Source organism: Mobula birostris, chromosome 1 (genome assembly GCF_030028105.1).
Source record: "Mobula birostris isolate sMobBir1 chromosome 1, sMobBir1.hap1, whole genome shotgun sequence".
Classification (NCBI taxonomy): Eukaryota; Metazoa; Chordata; class Chondrichthyes; order Myliobatiformes; family Myliobatidae; genus Mobula; species Mobula birostris.
In genome coordinates, this window is record NC_092370.1 from 63056930 (window position 1) to 63080045 (window position 23116).

The window sequence follows — 23116 nt, forward strand, 5'->3', positions numbered from 1 at the left end:
TCTCCACATGCTTCTTAATGACATCTCATTCCACCGAGATGCAGCACAGAGCATCATAGGAAGTCATTCCTGCCTGTGGCCATCAAACTTTACAACTCCTCCCTTGGAGGGTCAGACACCCTGAGCCAATAGGCTGGTCCTGGACTTATTTCATAATTTACTGGCATAATTTACATACTACTATTTAACTATTTATGGTTCTATTACTATTTATTATTTATGGTGCAACTGTAACTAAAACCAATTTCCCCCGGGATCAATAAAGTATGACTACTACTACTACTACTACAACAACAATAATTTAAAAAAATCTGCTAACAGCTCTCTTGCAAGCTGTCTGCAACCCGATGGTACAAGAATTAAATTTCCATCTTCAGGTAATCCTCTCCTCCTGTGTTCCTTTCCCTCTCCTTCTAGGACACTCAGTTCTCTCAACAAACCCCATCTTTTTTCACCCTTCACAGCCTCCATTATACCGTTTCTTTCACCTTGCCCATCTGGTTCCATTTGCATGTTACCTTCCCACTTTACACTCTGTTTATTTTGCCCTCTCCCCCCAGTTGGTTCCATCTGCCCATCATGCCTCCCTTATTTGGTTCCATTCATCACCTTCCTTACTTATTAGATCCCAGAGTCTGCAGCTCTTTCTTGTCTCCACATATCACCTTCTAGACTCTGTCTGCACTTCCAGCCTCCCCACCTGCTTATCAAAGTAAATTTATTTTATTCTCAAAGTACAAATATGTCACCATATACAACCCTGAGATTTATTTTCTTGTTAGCATACTCAACAGGTCTATAGAACAGCAACTATAATAGGATCAATGAAAGACTGCCCAGTCAGGGCATTTAACCAGAGTGCAGAAGACAACAAACTTTGCAAATGCAAATATAAATGAATAGCAATAGATAATGAGAACATGAGATGAAGTGTCCTTGAAAGTGAGTCCTTTGGTTGTGGGAATATTTTAGTGATGGGGCAAGTGAAGTTGAGTGCCGCTATCCCCTTTTGTTCAAGAGCCTGATGGTTGAGAAGTAGTAACTGTTCTTGAACGCGGTGGTGTGAGTCCTGATGCTCCTGTACCCTTTTCCCCAGATGGTAGCAGCGAGAAGAGAGCATGATTTGGGTATTGAGGGTCCCTGACAATGGATGCTGCTTCCATGTGGCAGCATTTCATGTAGATGTGCTCAATGCTTGGGTGGGTTTTATCAGTGATGCACTGGGCTGTATCCACTACTTTTTGTAGAGTTCAAGAGTGTTGGTGTTTCAATAGCAGGCTGTGATGTAGACAGTCAATATATTATCCATTATTCTCCTATAGAGGTTTGTCAGAAGATGTGTTGAGGTCAATGACTTGAAGCTTATTGATTAGTTTTGAGGAAATGATGGTATTAACTGCTGAACTGTAGTCCTGATTTGGTTCCACCTATCTTCTGCTTGTGCCTATTCACTCTGCATCTCTTTAAAACAGTTCTCTCCCCTTTACACTCTCAATCCTGATGCCGTTTTGACCTGAAATATCTACCATCCCTTCCATGTTTTTCCAGCAGTTTGTTGTCATTACAATCCTAAGTAACCTTTTTATTCCTTGGGCTTATTAATGATCATCAGTTATACCATTTTAAATTGTGAAAAACAAAGTAATGTTTATTTCCTCTTCTAGTATGTCTTGTTTCCCTTTTGCACCTACATGTCCAGCGGGACACTAGGCTAGATATTGTAGAGTATTAAAACATTCAAATTCTCTGGAGTCAGAGTCGTAAGACCAGCTCCCAAATAAATCTCAACTGCAGAAATCCCAGCATGGAGGGAAAAAAACCTAAGAAGGAATCAAATGAAAAAGAACTAGTTCAGAATTGAAGGCAGTTTTGGTAGCAATAACAGACTGTGGCGAGAAAGTGGAAAGGAACTTAATACATGGAATGGAGGAAGGCACTATACATCTCTCACTTCTCTGGCAGGTCAGGCATTGCTTTCTATCAGTGAGGAGTCTGCTTGAGAGGAAGAAGCTGTAAAGTTCACAACGGTGTGGTGTTGAGATGGTGGATCTATTACTGATCCAGAGACCTTAGTTCAAGTCCCAGCATGGCAACTATGGAATCAAAATTTATTTAATAATTTGTATGAGATTTTGTACAGAATGTCAATTGAAGCTTCCCTCATCTGATGTTCACAAATACATATTTTCAACAGCGGTCAATAATATGCCATTTTTGCTATTAATCACAATGTAATAACTGGCTGGAAACACACGCATAACCTTTACCAGGGATTACAAGGTCTTTGGAAAATAATTAAAACAACAGTCAGAGTTTACAGTAGTGAATGCACAACTCAGCAGCGGCCAAAATAGACGAACGCAATGAAAGATGGGCAAGAAAAAATGGTGATACTTCCTTGCTTTTTTTATAACCTCTATGAAGCTTAATTCCAAGGTTTCCTTGAAATAAGCTATGTAAAGCAAAAAAAGCTTTAGAATTCCATATATGCTGCCAAGTTTGAATTTTCATCCTAGCAGCCAAAGGACTAAAACTCTGCTGCTGTCAATCAATTCACCAGCTGGTAAATTGAAGCCCTGGAAAAGCATCTTTCATAGTGAAGGCTGAGCCAACTTCAGTTATGAAAATTGTTACATGGAACAGCATAGCATAGAAACAGCCTCTTTGACCCACAATGCCTGTACTGAACATAAAGTCAAACTAAATTCATACCATCTGCCTGCACTTGGTTAATATCCCTTCATTCCCTGTCTGTTGATGTACCTTTCTAAAATGCCTCTTAAGGGTACTTGAGGTAACTTTGAGGTTGAGTTAACTTTGAAAATTGCGATAACTGCTCACATAATAAATCAAGTCTGGAGAAACCAGCAAACGTGTTAATTAAGGAGGAAGAGATAGCATAACCAAGACTGGGTAATGATATTTGTCTCTCACTCATTCACTAAGATTAAGATGCTCTAAAGAAATACACCAAAAGAAAGAACCATAAAAACATACACTAACACACTACCAGTTTTAAACAGCTCATTACTACTTGCCTAAAGTTAAACTGTAGGCTTACTTTATGTTCTTCTGGACTGGTAAATTTCCAGGTGACGCCTCCTAGGTTTTGACTCGAGGTATCAGACTTTTCTTCCAAGTTATCTCACTGAATGGAACTCATTCTTTATCTCAATGAGTTCCATGAACAGAGTTGATGGAATGAACCATTTTTGTTGAAATAACTGATTCTGGTCACCTTGGGCACCAGCTTCTTAATTAACCTGAATGTGTAAATTCTGGAACATTTTGAGCCACTTTCTGATAGAGAATTGATGACTTGGATTGTGACATTACAGATCAATACATACAATAGAAAGTTTTAAAATATTTTCACTTATAACATGATTATGTTAAGCTTTTTGATCCTTAACCTTCAGTTCCATTTGAGTAGCAGCAAATCTTTGGGTCTGTTAGCTCCAGGTCGAAACCTCACATTTTAAAATTCCAATTTGAAATGCATGCCATCCAAAATCATACAAAAAAGAAAATCAAGTGTTTGTTGCTGTATTTTCAGCTAAGAATTCAGTTTTGATGGTTCAGTGAAATAACAAAGCAAACATTACTGAACTCCGAATTCCATCTCCAAAAACGATAATGGATATGATATTCAAAATTCCTGTCCAATGTCAGTACTAGAAATGTAATATACTTAGTCTAGTATCCGTAGTGGACTAATGCATGTTCTACCTCCTGTACTTATTTAGCACATAGTTTAAAACATTTGACACAACAGGTTAAAGCTTGTGATAGACATGTGAAGGCACAGACTTTGAGTTGCTAAATTATGGAAGAAGTAGTAAACACCCATGAGCTGGCTGAGTGCTGCTGGCATCTATCATATAATTTTCTTATTATTTCACTAATCAGACATCTCATATGATAAAATAGAGCAAAGTCAGCATGGTTTCAGTTGTGTATTTAATATTTAAGTAATGTTTGAGTAATTTGGTGCATATTGTTTAATTAAGCATTCTTGCTTATTCAAATAATTACTTAATGTTAAGAAAAGCTTGTTGATAATGTCAAAGTAATACAGGAATAGTTAGAACCAAAGCCCCTGTTGATTGCAGAATGCTTAAGGTTTCATATGCTGAATAAAATAAAAAGGAGTACATTTCAATGTGTGTGACCGAATTGAAGAGATTATCTGAGCATTGTCAGTTGGGTAATAAACTTAATGATACACTTAGAGATAGTTTAGTTTGTGGAATCTTAAAAGAAAGCATTCAAAAACAGCTCCTAACTGAAGCACAGCTACATTTAAAAGAGCAGTTGAAATAGCTGTTTTAATGGAAACTGTAGACAGAGATACTATTGAGTTGCAGTCAGGAATGAAAGTAAATGAATTGAATTACAGCATCTTAACAGGAACTAGACTGGCAAAACAAATTTGTGTTATTGTTTTGGCAGGAATTCACATACACCAAACAAATGCAGATTTAAAGATGAAACTTGCAGAAAATGCAACAAAGTAGGACATATTCAAAGAGCATGTTAGGCAGACAAAAAGAAAAGGCTGTAAAGTCACAGTGCAAATTCAAAAAACCATTAAACTGCATGCTGTTGGTGAAGATTCTGATAATGATGAGGGTGACATAGGACTGGTGAGCCTTGAGATTTGTTGTGTGTAAACTAACAATGGGCAAGCAATATGGCTTATGCTAGCATAAATGGCAAATTAATTAAAATGGAATTAGACACTGTTTCAGTCAGTTCACAAAATGAGTTTGAATAGCATTTCAAAGACACCAAACTGAAACCTGAATATATTCAACTAAGAAATTATACTGGAGAAAAGATAACACCTGTGGGTATGACATTAAAACAACCAACAACCAACAAGCTAAACTGAGCTTGTATGTGGTTTAAAAAAACAGAAGGATCAGCATTGTGGGTGCGTGATTGGCTGAGACCACTACAACTTGACTGGAGATCCATCCACCAGTTACATGCCACATTCCTTGCAATGAAGCCAACTGAAAGTGAATTCAAAAGTTACAGGATGATGCCACAACTATCTCCATACTGAACACCATAAACTGCTGCCAAACAGGAGACAAACAGGTGTTGGTGCCAACCTGTGTACCTCTGGTTGGAAAGCATATTAGACCAAGGAAGAACAATGCTACTCAGCGTGATTGTGAAAGTAACAAAAACAATGGTCCAACTACAACAGTTTTTCTAGGCAATATATTTGAGAAAGCTACTGATGTTTTAATCAGACTGTTACTTGTGAAATGTGGACTGGATTTAAGTTGGAAGAGAGTTCAAGGAGCTTCAGGAAAGTTGCAAGTGTTTGGCATTTGTGAGTATAAGGAACCAGAATCTACTCTGTGCCCATTAAGGTTATTACATGAACTTCAAGTTGGAGACAAGAAGCTGCTGGTAAAAGTAAATGCAAAGACCAAAGCCCAGCTGCATGAATGGAAAGCCAAAGAGAAAGGAGTCAATCGAGATACAAAAACAGAGGATTTGTCAGATGTTGTTGTGGATGTGGAATCCAAGAGGATGGATTGGATTGTAAAGTGAGAAACTGAAGGCTTAATAAGGGAATACACTAGTGAACTAAATGCACCTTCCCAATATCAAGATGCACAAACTCTAAGAAAAAGGAAGAAGGAATGTGTCCAGAGCTGTCAGAAGCACTTCTTGCAGTCTCAGACTCAACTCCTGCAACCATTGATCTCATGTTTGCTGATTTTGCTTTCTGAATACAGCTGCTACCACTTGTAAGATCACAGACAGATGTAACTAAACACCCAACTAATATTGCTTTGGTTACCTTCCTGTCATAAATGGAAGTCAGTCTTCAGTTCTTAAAATATAAATGGAAAGCAATAGTCAGTTTGAAGTTAAAACACATTTTTGCAAAGAAGCTCTGTATTTAGAAAACACTCTCTCTGTAATAAGTAACTATACCTGGTTTATTACTGCTTAAGTGGTCAGTATAAGGCAACAGGTTATTTAATTTGGTTTGTTTCAAACAGACAAGCAGACTAAGTTGCTCAGTTCAAGGAAGCTTGCAGATCAAATGGGTAATATCATTGAGCATATCAAATAATTGATTTATTATTGCTGGAAGTTATATGCACTTGAGGTTAGCTTTACAGCATTCACCAAAAGTCACCCAAGTGACAGAGAAACAGTATAAGTGTAGAGAGCAGTTGAGGCTTATTGGGAGTTGCGTAAGGAACATTAAGAAGCCATAGAAGGAACTTAAGGTGAATTAGAATCCATTCCTTTGCCTTCAATTTCTACGACGAATGATTGATTCCAGCAACTCGGGGATACGCCTGTTTAGTTAATAGGAACTGTACCTGTGTTTTCGAAATCCTTGGTGCTCTGTGCTTTGTTTTTTCAGAAATGCTTTGTGTTTTAGAAATGGTTTGTAATTTCTGAATATATAAGATTGAAAAATCCTCTTCCAGTTTTAAATGTGTTTTAAGAATGTTGATTGGATTTAAACATGTATCGCAGAAAATAAAAAAAATGTTTTAACTACTTTGTTAGCTGGAAGTACCTTCTTGGTAGGGAGAGGGTGCCCTCAACTTGAATAGTAGATATTGGCAAGTTCCTCTGCCATCTCCTCATCTCCCATTACAATTTCTCCAGCATCATTTTCTATTGGTCCTATATCTACTCTCACCTGTCTTTTACTCTTTATATACTTGAAAAAGCTTTTAGCATCCTCTTTGATATTATTTGCTAGCTTCCTTTCATAGTTCATCTTTTCCCTCTTGATGACCTTCTTAGTTTCCTTTTGCAAGCTTTTAAAAACTTCCCAATCCTGTCTTCCCACTAATTTTTGCTTCCTTGTATGCCCTCTGCTTTGCTTTAACTTTGGCTTTGACTTCTCTTGTCAGCCACAGTTGCATCCTCTTTCCATTCGAAAATTTCTTCTTTTTGAAATATATCTGTCTTGTACCTTCGTCACTTCTCACATAAACTTCAGCCACTGCTGCTCTGCTGTCCTTCCCACTAGTGTCCCTTTCCAGTCAGCTTTGGCCAGTTCCCCTCTCATGCCACTGTAATTTCCTTTACTCCACTGAAATACTGACACATCAGATTTCGGCTTCTCATTCTCAAATTTCACGGTGAACTCAATCATGTTATGATCACTGCCTCCTAACGGTTCCTTCATCTCAATCTCTCTAATCATCTCTGGTTCATTACACAATACCCAATCCAGTACAGCCTATCCCCTAGTGGGCCCAACAACAAGCTGTTCTAATAAGCCATCTTGTAGACATTCTATGTTCTCTCTCTTGAGATCCAGTGCCGACCTAATTTTCCCAATCCACTCACATGTTAAAATCCCCCACAATTATCATAACATTGCCCTTCTGACAAGCCTTTTCTATTTCCTGTTGTAATTTGTAGTCCACATCACGACAGCTGTTAGGAGGCCTGCCATCAGGATCCTTTTACCCCTGCAATTTCTGAGCTCAACCCATAAAGATTCTGCACCTTCCGATCCTTTGTCACCTCTTTCTAATGATTTAATATCATTTCTTACCAATAAAGCCATGCCAGCCCCTCTGTCTACCTGCCTATCCTTCTGATACACAGCGTATCCTTGGATGTTCAGCTCCCAGAGACATGCATCCTTTAGCCACGTCTCAGTGATGGCCACAATATCATACCTGCCAATCTGTAGCTGTACGACAAGATCATCCATCTTATTCTTTATGCTGCGTGCATTTAAGTATAACACCTTAAGTCCAGTATTTGGTACTTTTTGCTTTGATTGCTCTGCAACTCATCCCAATGGCTGCAAATTTGCCTCATCCCCTGCCTGCACTTCCTGACATCTTTACTGCTCACTATCTTAGATTTATTTCTGTTTTCCCCCTCCTCCTCTCTATCATTCTGGTTCCCATCTCCTTGCCAAATTAGTTTAAACCCTCCCTAACAGCTCTATTAAACCTTCCCGCCAGGATATTGGTCCCCTTCGGGTTCAGGTGTAATCAGTCCTTTTTGAACAGGTCATACTTCCCCCAGAAGAGATCCCAATTATCCAAGAATCTGAAGCCCTGCGCCCTGCACCAGTCTCTCAGCCACGCATTCATCTGCCTGATCCTACTATTCTTGCCCTCACTAGCACATGGCACAGTTAGCAATCCTGAGATTACTACCCTGGAGGTCCTGCTTCTCAGCTTCCTTCCTAACTATCCAATTCCCTCTGCTATCCAATTCCTAAACTGACATTGAACCTATGAAAACTACCTCACTTTTGTTTGAATATTATTTTTGTTTTTGTACTATTTTTATTTTAACATACATATATTTGTACATGTGTGAATATATTATATATTTTAAATGATTTACTTATTTATTATTTCCTATACTATCATGTATCACATTGTACTGCTGCTGCAAAGATAACAAATTTCATAACATACGCCACTGATATTAAATCTGAGTCTGAATCTGATTCTGAAATGCAATGTTATTATTTATTTTGAGAGGAATAGAATATAATATCAATGATGTAATGCTGAGTCTTTGCAAGTCGTTAGTCAGACTGCACTTGGAATATTGTGAATAGTTTTGGTTCCTTTATCTAAGAAAGATGTGCTACCATTGGAAAGGAAGTTCATGAGAATGATCCTGGGAGTGAATGGGTTAGCATACAGTATGATATGAGGAACATTTGATAGCTCTGAGCCTGTGCTTGCTGGAGTTTAGAAGAATGAGGGGGAGTTTCATTAAAACCTATTGAATTTTGAAAAGTCAAGATAGAGTGGATGTGGATGTGAAGAGGATGTTTTCTGTAGAGTGGGAGTCTAGGACCAGAGTCCATAGCCTTAGCATAGAAACTTGTCCCTTTAGAATAGAGATGAGAGGGAGATTCTTTAGCCAGATGGTGGTAAATCTAGGGAATTCATTGTCGTAGATGGCCGTGGAGGCCAAGTCATTGAGAATATTTAAAGTGGAGTTTGATAGATTCTTGATTAGTAAGGATGTCAAAGGTCAAGGGGAGAATGCAGGCTAATGATGTTCAGATGGACAATAAATCAGCCTTGATGGAATGGTGGAACTCATCTGATGGGATGACTGGCCTAATCTGATGGGATGACTGGCCTAATTCTGCTCCTACATCTTTATGGCCTTTTACACTTTGTGTCCACTTTATCAGAATGGCAAAGGAACATGATCTAAGTGACTTTGACTGTGGAATGATTGTTGGTGTTAGATGGGGTAGTTTGAGTATCTCAGAAATTGCCGATCTCCTGGGATTTTCTCACATACCAGTCTCTAGAGTTTACAGAGAATGGTGTGAAAAACAAAAATAAGCATCCAGTGAGGAGCAGTTCTTTGGGCACACATGCTTTTAATGAGAGAGGTCAGGAGAAAATGCCCAGACTGGTTCAAGCTGACAGGAAGGCGACAGTAACTCAAATGACCAAGGATTACAATAGTGCCATGCAGAAGAGCATCTCTGAAGGCACAGCACATTGAAACTTGAAGTGAATGGGTTGCAGTACCTTCTGTACCTAATAAAGTGCCCACTAAAGTTATAGTGGCAAGTTGGGTACGTTGGGGATGGACCTACTGTCTGAGGTTCTCTCTGATTGAAGTTCCTGTAGATGTCAGGCAGCAAAGCAAGAGAAGCTTAACATTATTTGATATTTTCCTATTTGATGGTCATTAAGTTTATTATATGTGGTTGCTGACAGGCAAAGAGTTCATAGCCTTAACATGGGTAGACAGTTTTACTGCTGGAATCTTTTAGAGATTTACAGTTGTGTTCTGCATGAGATTCATTGAGGGCATGATCAACTCATTACAATTAGCCTGTGACTTTTACTTTTTGCCAAGTTGTTACACTTTTTCTATGAGCAATCATTTTCTTAAACTTCTTGCCCATCCTTCTTGTCCATCAGCAAGTCTGAGCGACACATGGTTTTTTGTCACCAAGATAATGGCAATCCATTCAAATGAATGTCCGTCTTGTGCCCACTAGTTTTCTTCTTATCTTAACTCTGAACTTCCACCACCAATATTTATGTTCTGTTTCTGTTACCTGTCTAGGAGAATCATGATCTTCGTCCCATTCCAAACATCACTCATCTCCACCTCTGATTCTGTACATCTTCTGTTAAAAGCCTCACATATGCTTCTTTTAAATCTATAAAGGCCACTATTCCACTGTCCTCTTAGTTTGATACTCAGACTTTTCCTTCCATAAGGCACAGCTCATCTGATTTATTCCATGCCATACAGGGCACTTCTCACCCTATCAAACTCCTCCAAGAGTTCATTTCTCCCAACATTTGCAACATTCTCTAGCCCTTCAATCCTCCAAGAAATACCTCCACTTCAGTTTTTGTTTTCATTGCCTTGTCCCTCTATTGCTATACAGAATATAAAATGATATAGTACACCGACAAGCTCATTAGCCCATATTGTCTGCACTGACCACAATGCCGAACAAATCTACGAGTCTCTTAAAAGACCCCATCGTATCCACCTCCACCATTGCTGGCAGCCCATTCCATGCACTTAGGTTTAAAAAAAATTACCCCTGACATCTCCTCTGTATCTACTTCCAAGCACCTTAAAACTGTGCCCTCTCATGTTAACCATTTCAGCCCTGGGAAAAAGCCTCTGACTATCTACATGATCAATGCCTCTCATCATCTTACACACCTATCAGGTCACCTCTCATCCTCTGCTGCTCCAAGGAGAAAAGGCCAAGTTCTCTCAACCTATTCTCATAAGGCATGCTCCCCAATCCAGGCAAAATCCTTGTAAATCTCCCCTGCACCCTTTCTACAGTTTTCACATCCTTCCTGTAGTGAGGTGACCAGAACTGAGCACAGTACTCCAAGTGGGGTCTGACTAGGGTCCTATATAGCTGTAACATTACCTCTCAGCTCTTAAACTCAATCCCATGGTTGATGAAGGCCAATGCACCATATGCCTTCTTAACCACACAGTCAACCTGCACAGCAGCTTTGAGTGTCCTGTGGACTCGGACCCCAAGATCCCTCTGATCCTCCACATTGCCAAGAGTCTTACCATTAATACTATATTCTGCCATCATATTTGACCTATCAAAATGAACCACCTCACACTTACCTGGGTTGAACTCTATCTGCCACTTCTCAGCCCAGTTTTGCATCCTATCAATGTCTCGCTGTAACCTCTGACAGCCTTCCACACTATCCACAACACTCCCAACCTTTGTGTCATCAGCAAACTTACTAACCCATCCCTCCACTTCCTCATTCGGGTCATTTATAAAAATCATGAAGAGTAGGGGTCCAAGAACAGATCCCTGAGGCACACCACTGGTCACTGATCTCCATGAATAATATGACCTGTCTACAACCACTCTTTGCCTTCTGTGGGCAAGCCAATTCTGGATCCACAGAGCAATGTCCTCTTGGATCCCATGCCTCCTTATTTTCTCAGTGAACCTTGCATGGGGTACCTTATCAAATGCCTTGCTGACATCCATATAGACTACATCTACTGCTCTACCTTCATCGATGTTCTTAGTCATGTCCTCAAAAATTCAATCAGGCTCGTAAGGCACGACCTGCCTTTGACAAAGCCATGCTGACTATTCCTAATCATATTATGCCCCTCCAAATATTCATAAATCCTGCCTCTCAAGATCTTTTCCATCAACTTACCAACAACTGAAGTGAGACTCACTGGTCTATAATTTCCTGGGGTATCTCTAACTCCCTTTCTTGAATAAGGAGAGAACACCTGAAACCCTCCAATCCTCTGGAACCTCTATATTGATATGAAAAATCAAGATTCAAACTAACTTCCAGAACCACAAGATAGAGAAACTTGAACTGCCCACTATCCTTTTGCATGATGTGGATCTACAATGACCTTTCAGCAAAGATCTGGTGGCAGAGTATTTCCAAGTAAGTACCTTGCACTTCTGCTATATACTTAGCACATAATCCTGGAATGATGTGACTATGGCTATCTGTTTATCAAGTTACCTGGCAGCAATGGTACAGGGGTAAGTCAGACACAAAAGATTGTCAAGTGGATATAGAAAGACAGAAGTGATCATCAGTCATTTGAGAATTGGACACACTAGTCTTAATTACACATTACACAAAATAGGAAAACATTCAACTGGGTTGTGTGAATACTGTAATCAACCAGAAACAGTTGAACATGTATTGATAAAATGTAAGAAATATCAAAAAGAAAGAATGAAGGTGATAGGAGAGCTTAAGATAAATAAAAAGACTGATGTGGGCATAGAAGACATTTTAAGTGGGAATTCCAGACAAATACAGATCCGTATCATGAAGTATCTGAAAGACTCATGTTTATTATATAGAATATAGGGAATGCAATTCTTTTCCCTTCTCCTGTTCATCCAACGATCCACACTCCAGTCTAGCAGGTGGCAGTAATGCACCTTAAAGCTGGTTTGCCATCTGCCATAAAACAACACAAGAAGAAGCAGTAGCAATGGTACAGCAGCTGAAGTTGGAATAAAATCGTTGGTAGATGAAGATGAATAATCAGAGTCAGCTGAAGCAAAATTATATATACTTGTATCATGTCACCCCTAAGAGAAAAGAAACCAAGTTTGTCCAAACCTTCTTATAACTAATACTCTCCAATCCAGGCAACATTTTTGTGATGCAAACACGAGGAAATCTGCAGATGCTGGAAATTCAAGCAACACACACGAACTGCTGGTGCAACACAGCAGGCCAGGCAGCATCTATAGGAAGAAGTACAGCCAACGTTTCAGGCCAAGCACCTTTGTCAGGACTAACTGATAGAGGAGACAGTAAGAGATTTTGAATGCTATATGCCAGTTGAATCCTATATGCCTTAGTCTTCTGGATAACTCTACCATGACAGCCTGTAACAAAGGCTTGACTAAAATCCAGTTAGACAACATCCACTGCCCTTCCTTCACTAACTTTCAGTACCTTCTCCAATGACTTCCTTACTACTGATGGAAGGCTCACTGTCCTGTAATTGGCTGGATTATTCTAATTGCTCTCATCAACAGAATATTAACACTGACTACTCTCCAACACCGGGATACAAAGATTTCTGTCAAGGTCCTAGCAATCTCCAGCCTTACCTCTCCGGTATCTTGACATAGATGTCATAAGGCCTGGGACTTGTTTATCTTAGGAGACTGACCACCTCCACTTCTGTAATCTCAATGTGCCTTATAATATCCTATACCCTTCCCTGATCTCATTAATAGTTATGTTCTTCTCTCCATTGAATTGTTTGCCATTTATTATAGTAATAAATTGCTTGTGACATGTAATAGTAGTTTTATGAAAAAGGTAACTTAAAGTATTTTATTTAGCAAAAAAGCCAGATTTGATATTGCTTGCTATTCCTTCAAGCACCAAATCACCATCATTTCCACAAATTCATTTTTCTGAGCACATCTACTGCCACCCTCCCCTTTAAAACCACCTGAAAAAGCACTGCTCTAAACAATTCATCAGATTTTGAGTGACGTAGCTATATATTCCTTTACGGGATAAGTATTAATTTTCATCTAATGATCCTTCTGTTAATTGCTGTTCTATGATAGAGGTATAATAAAATTAAATTTGTTGATGACTTGGCTTTTTCTGAAGTATTGCTTGTTTTTGTTCAAATGCTGATGAATCCGGGACCTATTAGAATTCTAGTATATATTGATTTCTATTCTGGTAGAGAGCCTAGTGAAATGGTGTCAAGACAACATCTTCTCCCTCAATGTTTGCAAAATAGAAGAGCTGGTCATAGATTTCAGGAAGCAAGATGGAGTACACACCCCTGTCTGTATGGAGCTGAGGTGGAAATGGTTGAGAGCTGGTGACCTTGTAAACTCTGACTCAGAGACCAATGTCAGAACAACTTTCATAAGGGTGAACTCTTGCAAGACATCAGGCCCTGATGATGTACCTGGCAGGGCACTGAAGACCTGTGCCAACCAACTGTTGGGAGTGTTCAGACATCTTCAGTCTTTCACTGCTGTTGTCAGAGGTTCCCATCTGTTTTGAAGAGCAACAATCATACCAATACCCAAGAAGAGCAGGATGAGCTGCCTCAACATCTGTAACCCAGTTGCACTCATATCTACTATGATGAAGTGCTTTGAGAGATTGTTCATGGTCAGAATCACCTCCTGCCTAATCAAGGACATGGACCTGCTGTAATTTGCCGATTGGCCTGATAGGTCTACAGTGGATGCCATCTCACTGGCTCTCACTCTGTATTGGATCACCTGGCCAGTAGTAAACCTACATCAGGCTGCTGTTCAATGATTACAGCTCAGTGTTCAATGTCATTGCACTCTCAGTACTAAACAATAAGCTCCAAAACCCAGGCCTCTGTACTTCCCTCTGCAACTGGATCCTTGACTTTCTCATTGGGAGACCACAGTCAGGGTAGGGCAGATCAGAAGTAACATCTCCTCCTCACTGACAATCAGCATGACACCTCAAGAATGTGTACTTGGCATGCTGCTTTACTCTCTTCATGCATAGCTCAAATGCCATTTATAAATTTGACGATAATATGACTATTGTTAGTAGAATTACAGATGGTGATGAGGAGGCATGCAGAAGTGGGAGAGATCAGCTGGTTGAGTGGTGTCCCAACACCAACCTTGCACTCACCGTCAGTAAGACCAAGAAATTGATGGTGGACTTCTGGAAGAGGAAAACACACCATTTCTCATCAAGGGATCAGCAGTGGAAAGAGTGGGCAGTTTCACGTTCCTGGGTGTTAACATTTGAGGATCTATCTTGGCCCAACAAAGAAGGCATGACTGTGGCTATATTTTGTTAGGAGTTTGAGGAGACTTGGTACATCACCAAAGGCTCTCACAAATTTCCACGGATATACCGTGGAAAGCATTTTCACTGGTTGCATCACCATCTGGTATGAAGCTGTAGCTGCACAAGATCGGAAAAAGCTGCAGAAAGTTGCAAACTCAGCCAGCTCTATCACGGGCACTGGCCTCCCCAGCATTGAAAAGGCCATACTTCAAAAAGCGACCATAAGACATAGAAGCAGAATTAAGCCATCTGCCCCATCAAGTCTGCTCTGCCATTCAATCATGGCTAATCCTTTTGTTTAGGACACCCATCACCCGGGAAATACCCTCTTCTGATTGGTACTATCAAGGAGGTGGTACAGGAGCCCAAAGACAAAGTCAACATTTCAGGAACAACTTTTTCCTCTCCGCCATCAGATTTTTGAATGGACAACAACCCATGTATAGTACGTCACTCTTTTTCATCTTTTTTTGCTCTCATTTTGCACTACTTAATTGTATATCTTATCATAATTTATAGTTTTTATTATGTGTTGCAATCTACTGTTGCTGCAAAACAGCACATTTCACAACATACAGTATGCCAGTAAACCTGTTTCTGATTAAAGTTCATTTGTGTAAATGTCACTGACTATTTGTCATGGTCCAACCATGTAGATGCTACAGCCAAGAAAAGACACCCGTGACTGTGTTTCCTTGGAAGGCTAAGTAAATATGACATGTCCCTAATGACTTCCATTATTTGTTAGAGGTATCTTAAAGAAAACCTCCTAACTGGATGCATTACATTACTGCTTTGCCCAAGAATGCTGGAAGTTGCAGAGTTATGAACACAGCTCAATCCGTCAAGAAAACCAGACTCCGTTGGCACATCTCTTGGAAAATAGCCAACAAATTAAGGACACCTCCCACACTGGTCATTCTCTTTTTCCCCCATCCCATCAGACAGAAGATACAAAAGTTCGATTACCGCCAGATTCAAGGATGGAATGTACACTGCTGTTACACTCTTAATCTCTCATTCTACCATCTCGTAGTCATTTTGCGTTGCCTACTTGCACTACACTTTCTGTAGCTGTTAACACTACATTCTTCATTTTGTAATTGCATCCCTTTTGTACTACCTCAGTATACTTGTGTTTGGAATGATCCAGCTGGATGGCATGTGAATAAAAGGTTTTCACTGTATCTTTGTACATGTGACAATAATAACCCAATTATGTTAGATTTATGCTATTTCCAGTGAAACAATGTGATATTTTGTGATCATTTGGAGTTACTAGTCCATAATTTATGTTACAACTTGTAAGATTCATCGGAGACAGAATGGCAATGTCATACCTTCTCTGAAGCTGATATCATCATTACATATTCTATGAGTGATTAATAGCTGAATTTGTATTAACCATTTACCTAAGCAATAATCTGTCAGGTTACAAGGTTTGTTCTGGAAGAAAGTGTTATGAAATACTTCATACTACATGTCTGTAGGAATTTTCATCTTAACTCTGCACTTGCCAAAGATTTCAGCAGGCACAATCAATTCATGTGTTCAGTAATACATCAAAGCATCCACAGAGGCGTGTAATGGGATAATAGCCTTATGACATTCTAAACTATGCCAGAAATCAAAAGCGTTTGTCTGTGAGAAGATGGTCTCAGTGGCTCAAGATGGCATAATTGTTTCCTTTAGACTCTTGCAGATTATGCACAGATTGAATCAACATGAGATTGATGTCTTTGCAGTTACAGCTGTCACCCACATATTCAACTCACTCGAATATGACAACGTTGGATGCGGTAAAGGTACTTGACCCTTGAATTAATTGCTCATAACCAGCGAGTAATGGAACTGTCAAGGTTTAGCTCTGATGTTCTTACTTATAATGATTTAGTTGTTTTTTGTGAATACCACAACCTGCAAGTATTTAAGATAGTGCCATTTCAGACAATGCTAAAATCTTATTATTTCGGCTTTAGTTACTTTCTAGAACTTTATTGAGGAAAAAAACCAAAGCTACTCATGTTAAGTAAAATGATATAATGTGTATCTATTTTAAAAAAATAAAACTGATATTATCCATCATAGGCAATTTACTAACATGGTGAAAATACCTTATGCCTGCCTATGTTTCCATATATTTTCAGTCCATTGTATGTTAGAGTCAAATTTATTTCCCATCATCTAAGGATCTAAACACATCTTCCACATGAAGGACTGTTTCATTTGTACTACTTCAGATTTAGTGCAGTGCCTTTGATGCTCAGAATAAGGTGTCTGCTACACAAGGAAAACCAAAGACAGCAATATGCACAAAATACCAAAGGAACTCAGCAGGTCAGACAGCATCCATGAAAAAGAATAAACAGTCGACATTTTGGGCTGATACGCTTCATCAGCACTGGAAAGCAAAGCAAAGTGGGGGGGGGGGGGAGGGGGAGGGGAAGGAGGACAAGCTAGAAGGTGATAGTGAATCCAGATGGGTGAGGACAGTATAGGGCTGGAGAAAAAGAATGTGGAGAGTGGACGATAAGTGAAAGGGAAGAAGGGTCACCAGAGGGATTTGATAGACAGGTGAGAAGAAGCAAGAGGCCAGAGTGTGGAATAGAAGAAGAGGAAAGGGTGAAAAAAAATCGTGGAGTTAGCAAAGCCACTACCATGCCATTCCAGTGACCTGCTTGAATTCTAGTGCTTTTTGTGGAAGTTTGCTTAGTTTTCCTGTAACTGTTGTTTTCACCTGTTACCCCAGGTGCCTTTCACTCCCCAAAGGTGCAAGGATTGGTAGGTTAATTAGCGACTTTAAAGTTACCCTTGCATACTGTAGGTGAGTGTAGAACCCTAACAGGTTCACAGGAATGTGGGGGAATGGGTTACAGGGAGATTAGTGGAGGAATGGAAACCAGCATAAACTCAGTCAGCCAAAAAGTCTTCCATGTCATGAAGACCTATTTAGTGCCTGAATACGCAGTCTATAAGCATCCTGCAAATATGCATCCTACTTTAATACGCCATATTCCTTGTAATAAGACAAACATACCACTGCCCTCTCTAATTACTTCACGAACCTACTGAGTTTCCTATACTAGAATGCTAAGATCCTGCTTGTTGTGAAAAGTTGACACCTCTCTGTCCCTTTATTGGGGAAAGGGAGAGAGCCTGCGGTATGTCAATTTGTCGGGCGAACAGTTAGTTTTTGTTGTACTGCAGATCATGGTCTTTCTTTGGGGCTTTGCAATTGGTTGCTTGGTGGGTGGAAGGTGCTGATACTTTTTTTTGCTGAAGTGAGGGGCAGGGTTGTTACTTTGCTGCTGCTTATGCATGGGAGGGGAGAGTATTGTGGGCTTTGAGCATTCTAATGTTTTTACTGCCACTCATTCTTCAGGACTCTCTTCTGTTTGTGGATGTCTGTGAAGAACAAAGATTTCAGGATGTATATTGTATACATTTCTGATATTAAATGGAACTGTTAGTTATTTGTTTTTTTTTGTTCCTCCTTGAATTGTAATTGCAAAGACAATTCTTAGTACATTGGTTTACTCAAGGGTCAATCATCCTAGGAAATAATCAACATTAAGGCAATTGTATTTGCTTGTCTTCTATTACAAGCTTATAATATTTCCCTCTAATAGAAGTGTGATAGACAGAGGCACATTATCTCACAGTCTAAAGAACAGGTGGAACTACAACTATCATATAAGCATCTAGCCATGAATAGTGGTAGGTGATTACGAGAGATATCACGATTTAACATGTGAACATTTGGAGACAAGGTAATGTGATTGGACCTGCTTTTAACTGGAAGTATTCTATTCATTTCAGCTTTCTCCTAACATCCCCACCATTAAAGAATAACACTTTCAGATGATTTGATTCACTCTATATGATATAAAGAAATGGCTGGGTACACTAGATCAGCAAATGCTATGGGGAAGAACATCCCAGTTTATTACCAATAAAATCTAGACTCCTGAATTAGAGGTTTCTCCAGTCAAGATACAAATTTGGCATCTACCTGACAATATAGACAATTAAGAACCTATTTCACACATCCAGTCTGGCTAATATCTTCCCAATTAGTCCATTCTTAGTCAGCAATAAAGCGGTGGAAGTTGTCATTAACAGTGTCATCCAGCAGCACAAACTCATCAATAATCGACTCACTTTTGTTCAGCTTTGGCTTTAGACTTCAGCACAGCTTTAGTCCAAGCTGTTTAATAGCTGAATGTCAGAGGCAAAGTGAGAGTCCCTGCCCTTGACTAAATGTAGAACTAAGGAGAACAGTGAAATTAAAGTCAGTGGCCATCAAGGGGAAAAGAGATGAATATCTAGACTTATACCATTGCAACAACGAAACTGGTTGTGGTTGTTGGAAGGCAACCATCCCAATGCAAGAACATCACTGCAGGAGTTCCCCATTGGCTACTTCATCATTGGCTACTTTCTCAATAACTTTTTCTCTATATTAAAGTCTGAAGTGGGGATGTGTAATAATGACTGTACAATATTCAACTCCATTCACAATTCCTGAAGAAATGAAGAATTTTACCCCTGCAAGCCATCTGAAGACCCAGACAACACTCAGGCAAGTGCCACAGAAGTATTTGGATAAAGCAATCTTCTTGACTGTTAGCCTGCCCTAAATATGCATCCTCTCCATCTCCAATGATGTACAAAAGAATTAAGTAATCTCAATAAGAAGTTCTTGCCTATGCTACTGTGAATGACATCATCTTCCAACTTTCCATGTTCTATTTCCAAGGACAAGGTATTCAGGCACATGGGGATATCACCTCTTGAATGCTCAACTCCAATTCACACACCATCCTTTCTAGGAAATGCATCACCAGTACTTTACTAGGTCCAAATCCTGGGACTTCATCCTCAAGTATAATGGGAAGACAGCAGCAGTTCAAAAAAGTTGTTCACCACCAATTTCCCAAGGGCAGTTACGGACAGCAATATATTTTTGCCCTGCTAGCGATACCAGATTCCAAAAATAATGAGGAAAAAATAAATTCAGTACTGATAATGGATTAAAGTTCCTATTGTGAAATTCAAACAAGATCACTTGTAATCTGAAATATCCAGTCTAATATAAATAATTTTTAAAAATAAATTTGCTCGATTTGTATCAAGCACACTTATGCAAGATTCTATGCCTTGCTACCTACTTGTCTGTATGCATTATTGCCAGGCAGAAGTAAGGAACAATAGACAGAGATATTATAGTCTTTCAGATTCTATCTTTCTGGAACAATATATGAGAAACATGAAATCTGTTTTTTATGTTTGAAGATTATTCAATATCCTAGAAAAAAATTTAGAAGCAAATGTAGAATTTTAAGACACCAATTTTCTTTCATTTGTAAGGTTTATTTATCACATTGGTCTGAGTGATTACAGAAGGTGGAGCTGGCTGGTGGGGAAGGCACCGGAAGATCTGAATAATATCCCGTAATACAAAGAATGTGGAGTTTCGCTGAATTTAATGGTATAATTGTATTATGTTTCTTCTATTTCCTACCAAGCAGCTCAAACAGAGAGAAGCACGGTATGTTTGGGATGGCCCATGGAAGTCAAGATGCGGGACAGCAGCAGTGGATGGCATGAATAATGAATGCAAGGGTGAATGTCACAGAAGGAAAAGGGCAAGAGATCCCAAAAATAGGGGAGTGTTGTCGATAACTGCTGCCCACTTGGTTGCAGGAGAAATGCTGGAAGGAAAAAACCATCGTTGACAAAGGGGATTTTGAGGGCCCAAATGCAGAACTTACAAACACTTTGAGCTGGCAAGTCCTGCCTGCCATTTATGGGAAACTGTATGGCTATGGTTAAATTAACTCTAGTTCTGGATTGCACTCTGAATAAGATGGACTATGACTTCATTGACATAAAACAGAGACGTTCAATAGCTTGGGATATGTTCCCAGTTTTCTATTTTTAATTCTTACCCCACCTGTCCCACCTGTTAAAATTAAGTAGTAAATAGATTCAAACATAACTCTCAGCTAGAAATCTAAGAGTGGGGAATTTGAATTTCAATTACAGTGACATAGAAACAAATGTAAAATTTAACTCCTTGATCATTATCATGGGAAATTGATGAATATTCAGTTAGAATAAGAATTGGAATCAGGTTTATTATCAATGACTTGTGATGAAATTCATAGTTTTGCGGCAGCAATGCAGCACAATAAGACCGTAAGGTACAAGAGCAGAATTAGGCCATTTGGCCCATCGAGCTTGCTCTGCCATTTCCTTCATGCCCTGACCAATCAAGTTGCAATCAATAAGTTACAGAAATAAATATATAGGGCAAAAGGCATTGTTCGTTTATGTGTTCATGTGCTCTGAAGGTTGACAGGAAGAAAGTGTTCTCAGTGTGGGTCTTCAGGTTTCTGTACCTCCTCACCAGTGGTAGCACCATTTATAGGACATATCCTGGATGGGAAGGGTCTTTAATGATGAATGCTGCTTTCTTAAGGCACCATCTCAGAAGTTGTTCTTGACAGAGGAAAAAATTAAACCAGTTATGGAACTGGCTGAGCCTCTGCAGCCTTTTGCAATCCTATGCATTGGAGGTTCTATATCAATCTGTGATGCAATCAGTTAGAATGCTCTCTATCATTCATCTGTGGAAATTTGCAAAAGTCTTTGGTGACATACCAAATCTCCTCATACTCCTAATGAAATATAACTGCTGGCATGTCTTCTTTGTGATTGCATCATTGTGCGCAGTCCATGATAGATCTTGAGAGACATTGAACTTAGGAACTTGGAGTTGCTCACCCTTTTGACTATTTACTGCTTCATGAGGGCTGGTGGATTCTGATATGGTTCTCTATTGTGCACAGAGAATCGGAAGGGGGCTGGGAGAAGGGAATTATGGTTGGGGAAAGAGGAAGGGAGAGGGGATAGAGCAGGAAGCACCAGAGAGACATTCTGTAATGATCAATAAATTAATTGTTTGGACTCCAATGACCTTGCTTGGTGTCTCAGGGATGGGTGTGTCTGCACCCATGCTAACCCCCAGCCTGGTACTCTTCCTCTGCCACCTGTTCCACAACCCTTTTGTGGCACTCTGCCCTTGCCCTTCCCAACATCCTTTGCTCTCACCGGATTTACCAACTCATTCTCCACTCCACATTGACAAATGCAAAAGTCTTAGGCACCCCAGCTAAATATATTTGAAACTTGATTTGTGTGAGGGAATCTGATCGATAAACAATAGCCTGATTATGATTTGTTGTTCCCTAGGTGCTCCAAAGCCATGTAGAGAGCCAGTGAGATTGTGTATATTGTAGATTGTTGTGATGGTAGTCAAATTGCAATGGGTCTAGGTATGTATTTGAGATAGGAGTTAATTCCCATCATAGCATTATTGAATTTATTTTATTAACTCTTGATAAAGCATACATCACTTGAAATGAATAACTATTGGATAGTAGTTACTGTTATCAGTTCCTATTCCAAGAACATCGGTTTCACTATAATTAATGTTCTGCTTTCAATTTTATTCTCACAGCCATCACATCGGATCGAAATAGAAGAAGGGAAATTTGTCTAAAGAAAATAAATTAATACTGCATTTAATCATGTAGGAGTGTTTCAGACCCCTAATTTACATGACTAAAGGATCTACATTAGACAAGAACATAGGCATGTAATTAAGTTATAATGAAATCTAACATAATTCTCAACTATGTGCATTTTTGATAGATTTTTTGAAGGAACTAAAGTCAATGCCTAAAATAGATTTTTAGCAAGTAATCTAAATTGACATTTAAACAAATCATGAGTATTATGTTGCATTTTTATTGTACCTCAACAAATAAGCCAAAAATCGATGAAAACTGCAGTCTTTTAACATTGCCTGGCTTTTTATTCTAGGGAAGTCAATGGTGTGTACAAAAGCATTATTTTGCCTTGAGGCTATATTTGAAGTTGAAGGAAAATAAGCACATCTGCAAGAAAAGAGGAGCTGATTTTTGACATTCTTCCAAAATCATTCAACCAAAGCAGAAAATAATGATGAGATTTTTCTTGCAGAAGCATTTTCTGAATGCCACATCTTTAAGCGTGAGATCCAATTATGTTTATCTTAGAGTTGATTCATTAGGTATTACAGGTTTTAAGGAAGTAAAAGTTCAATTTCTTTTCTTTGCAAGCTAGCGGCTCATTACCAACACTGACTGTGTAACTTCTAATGATGTAAAGATAGTTATTTTCAGTGCTGGCTATCGATCATTTAGGACCAACTGTTCCAGAAAAGATAAAGTATT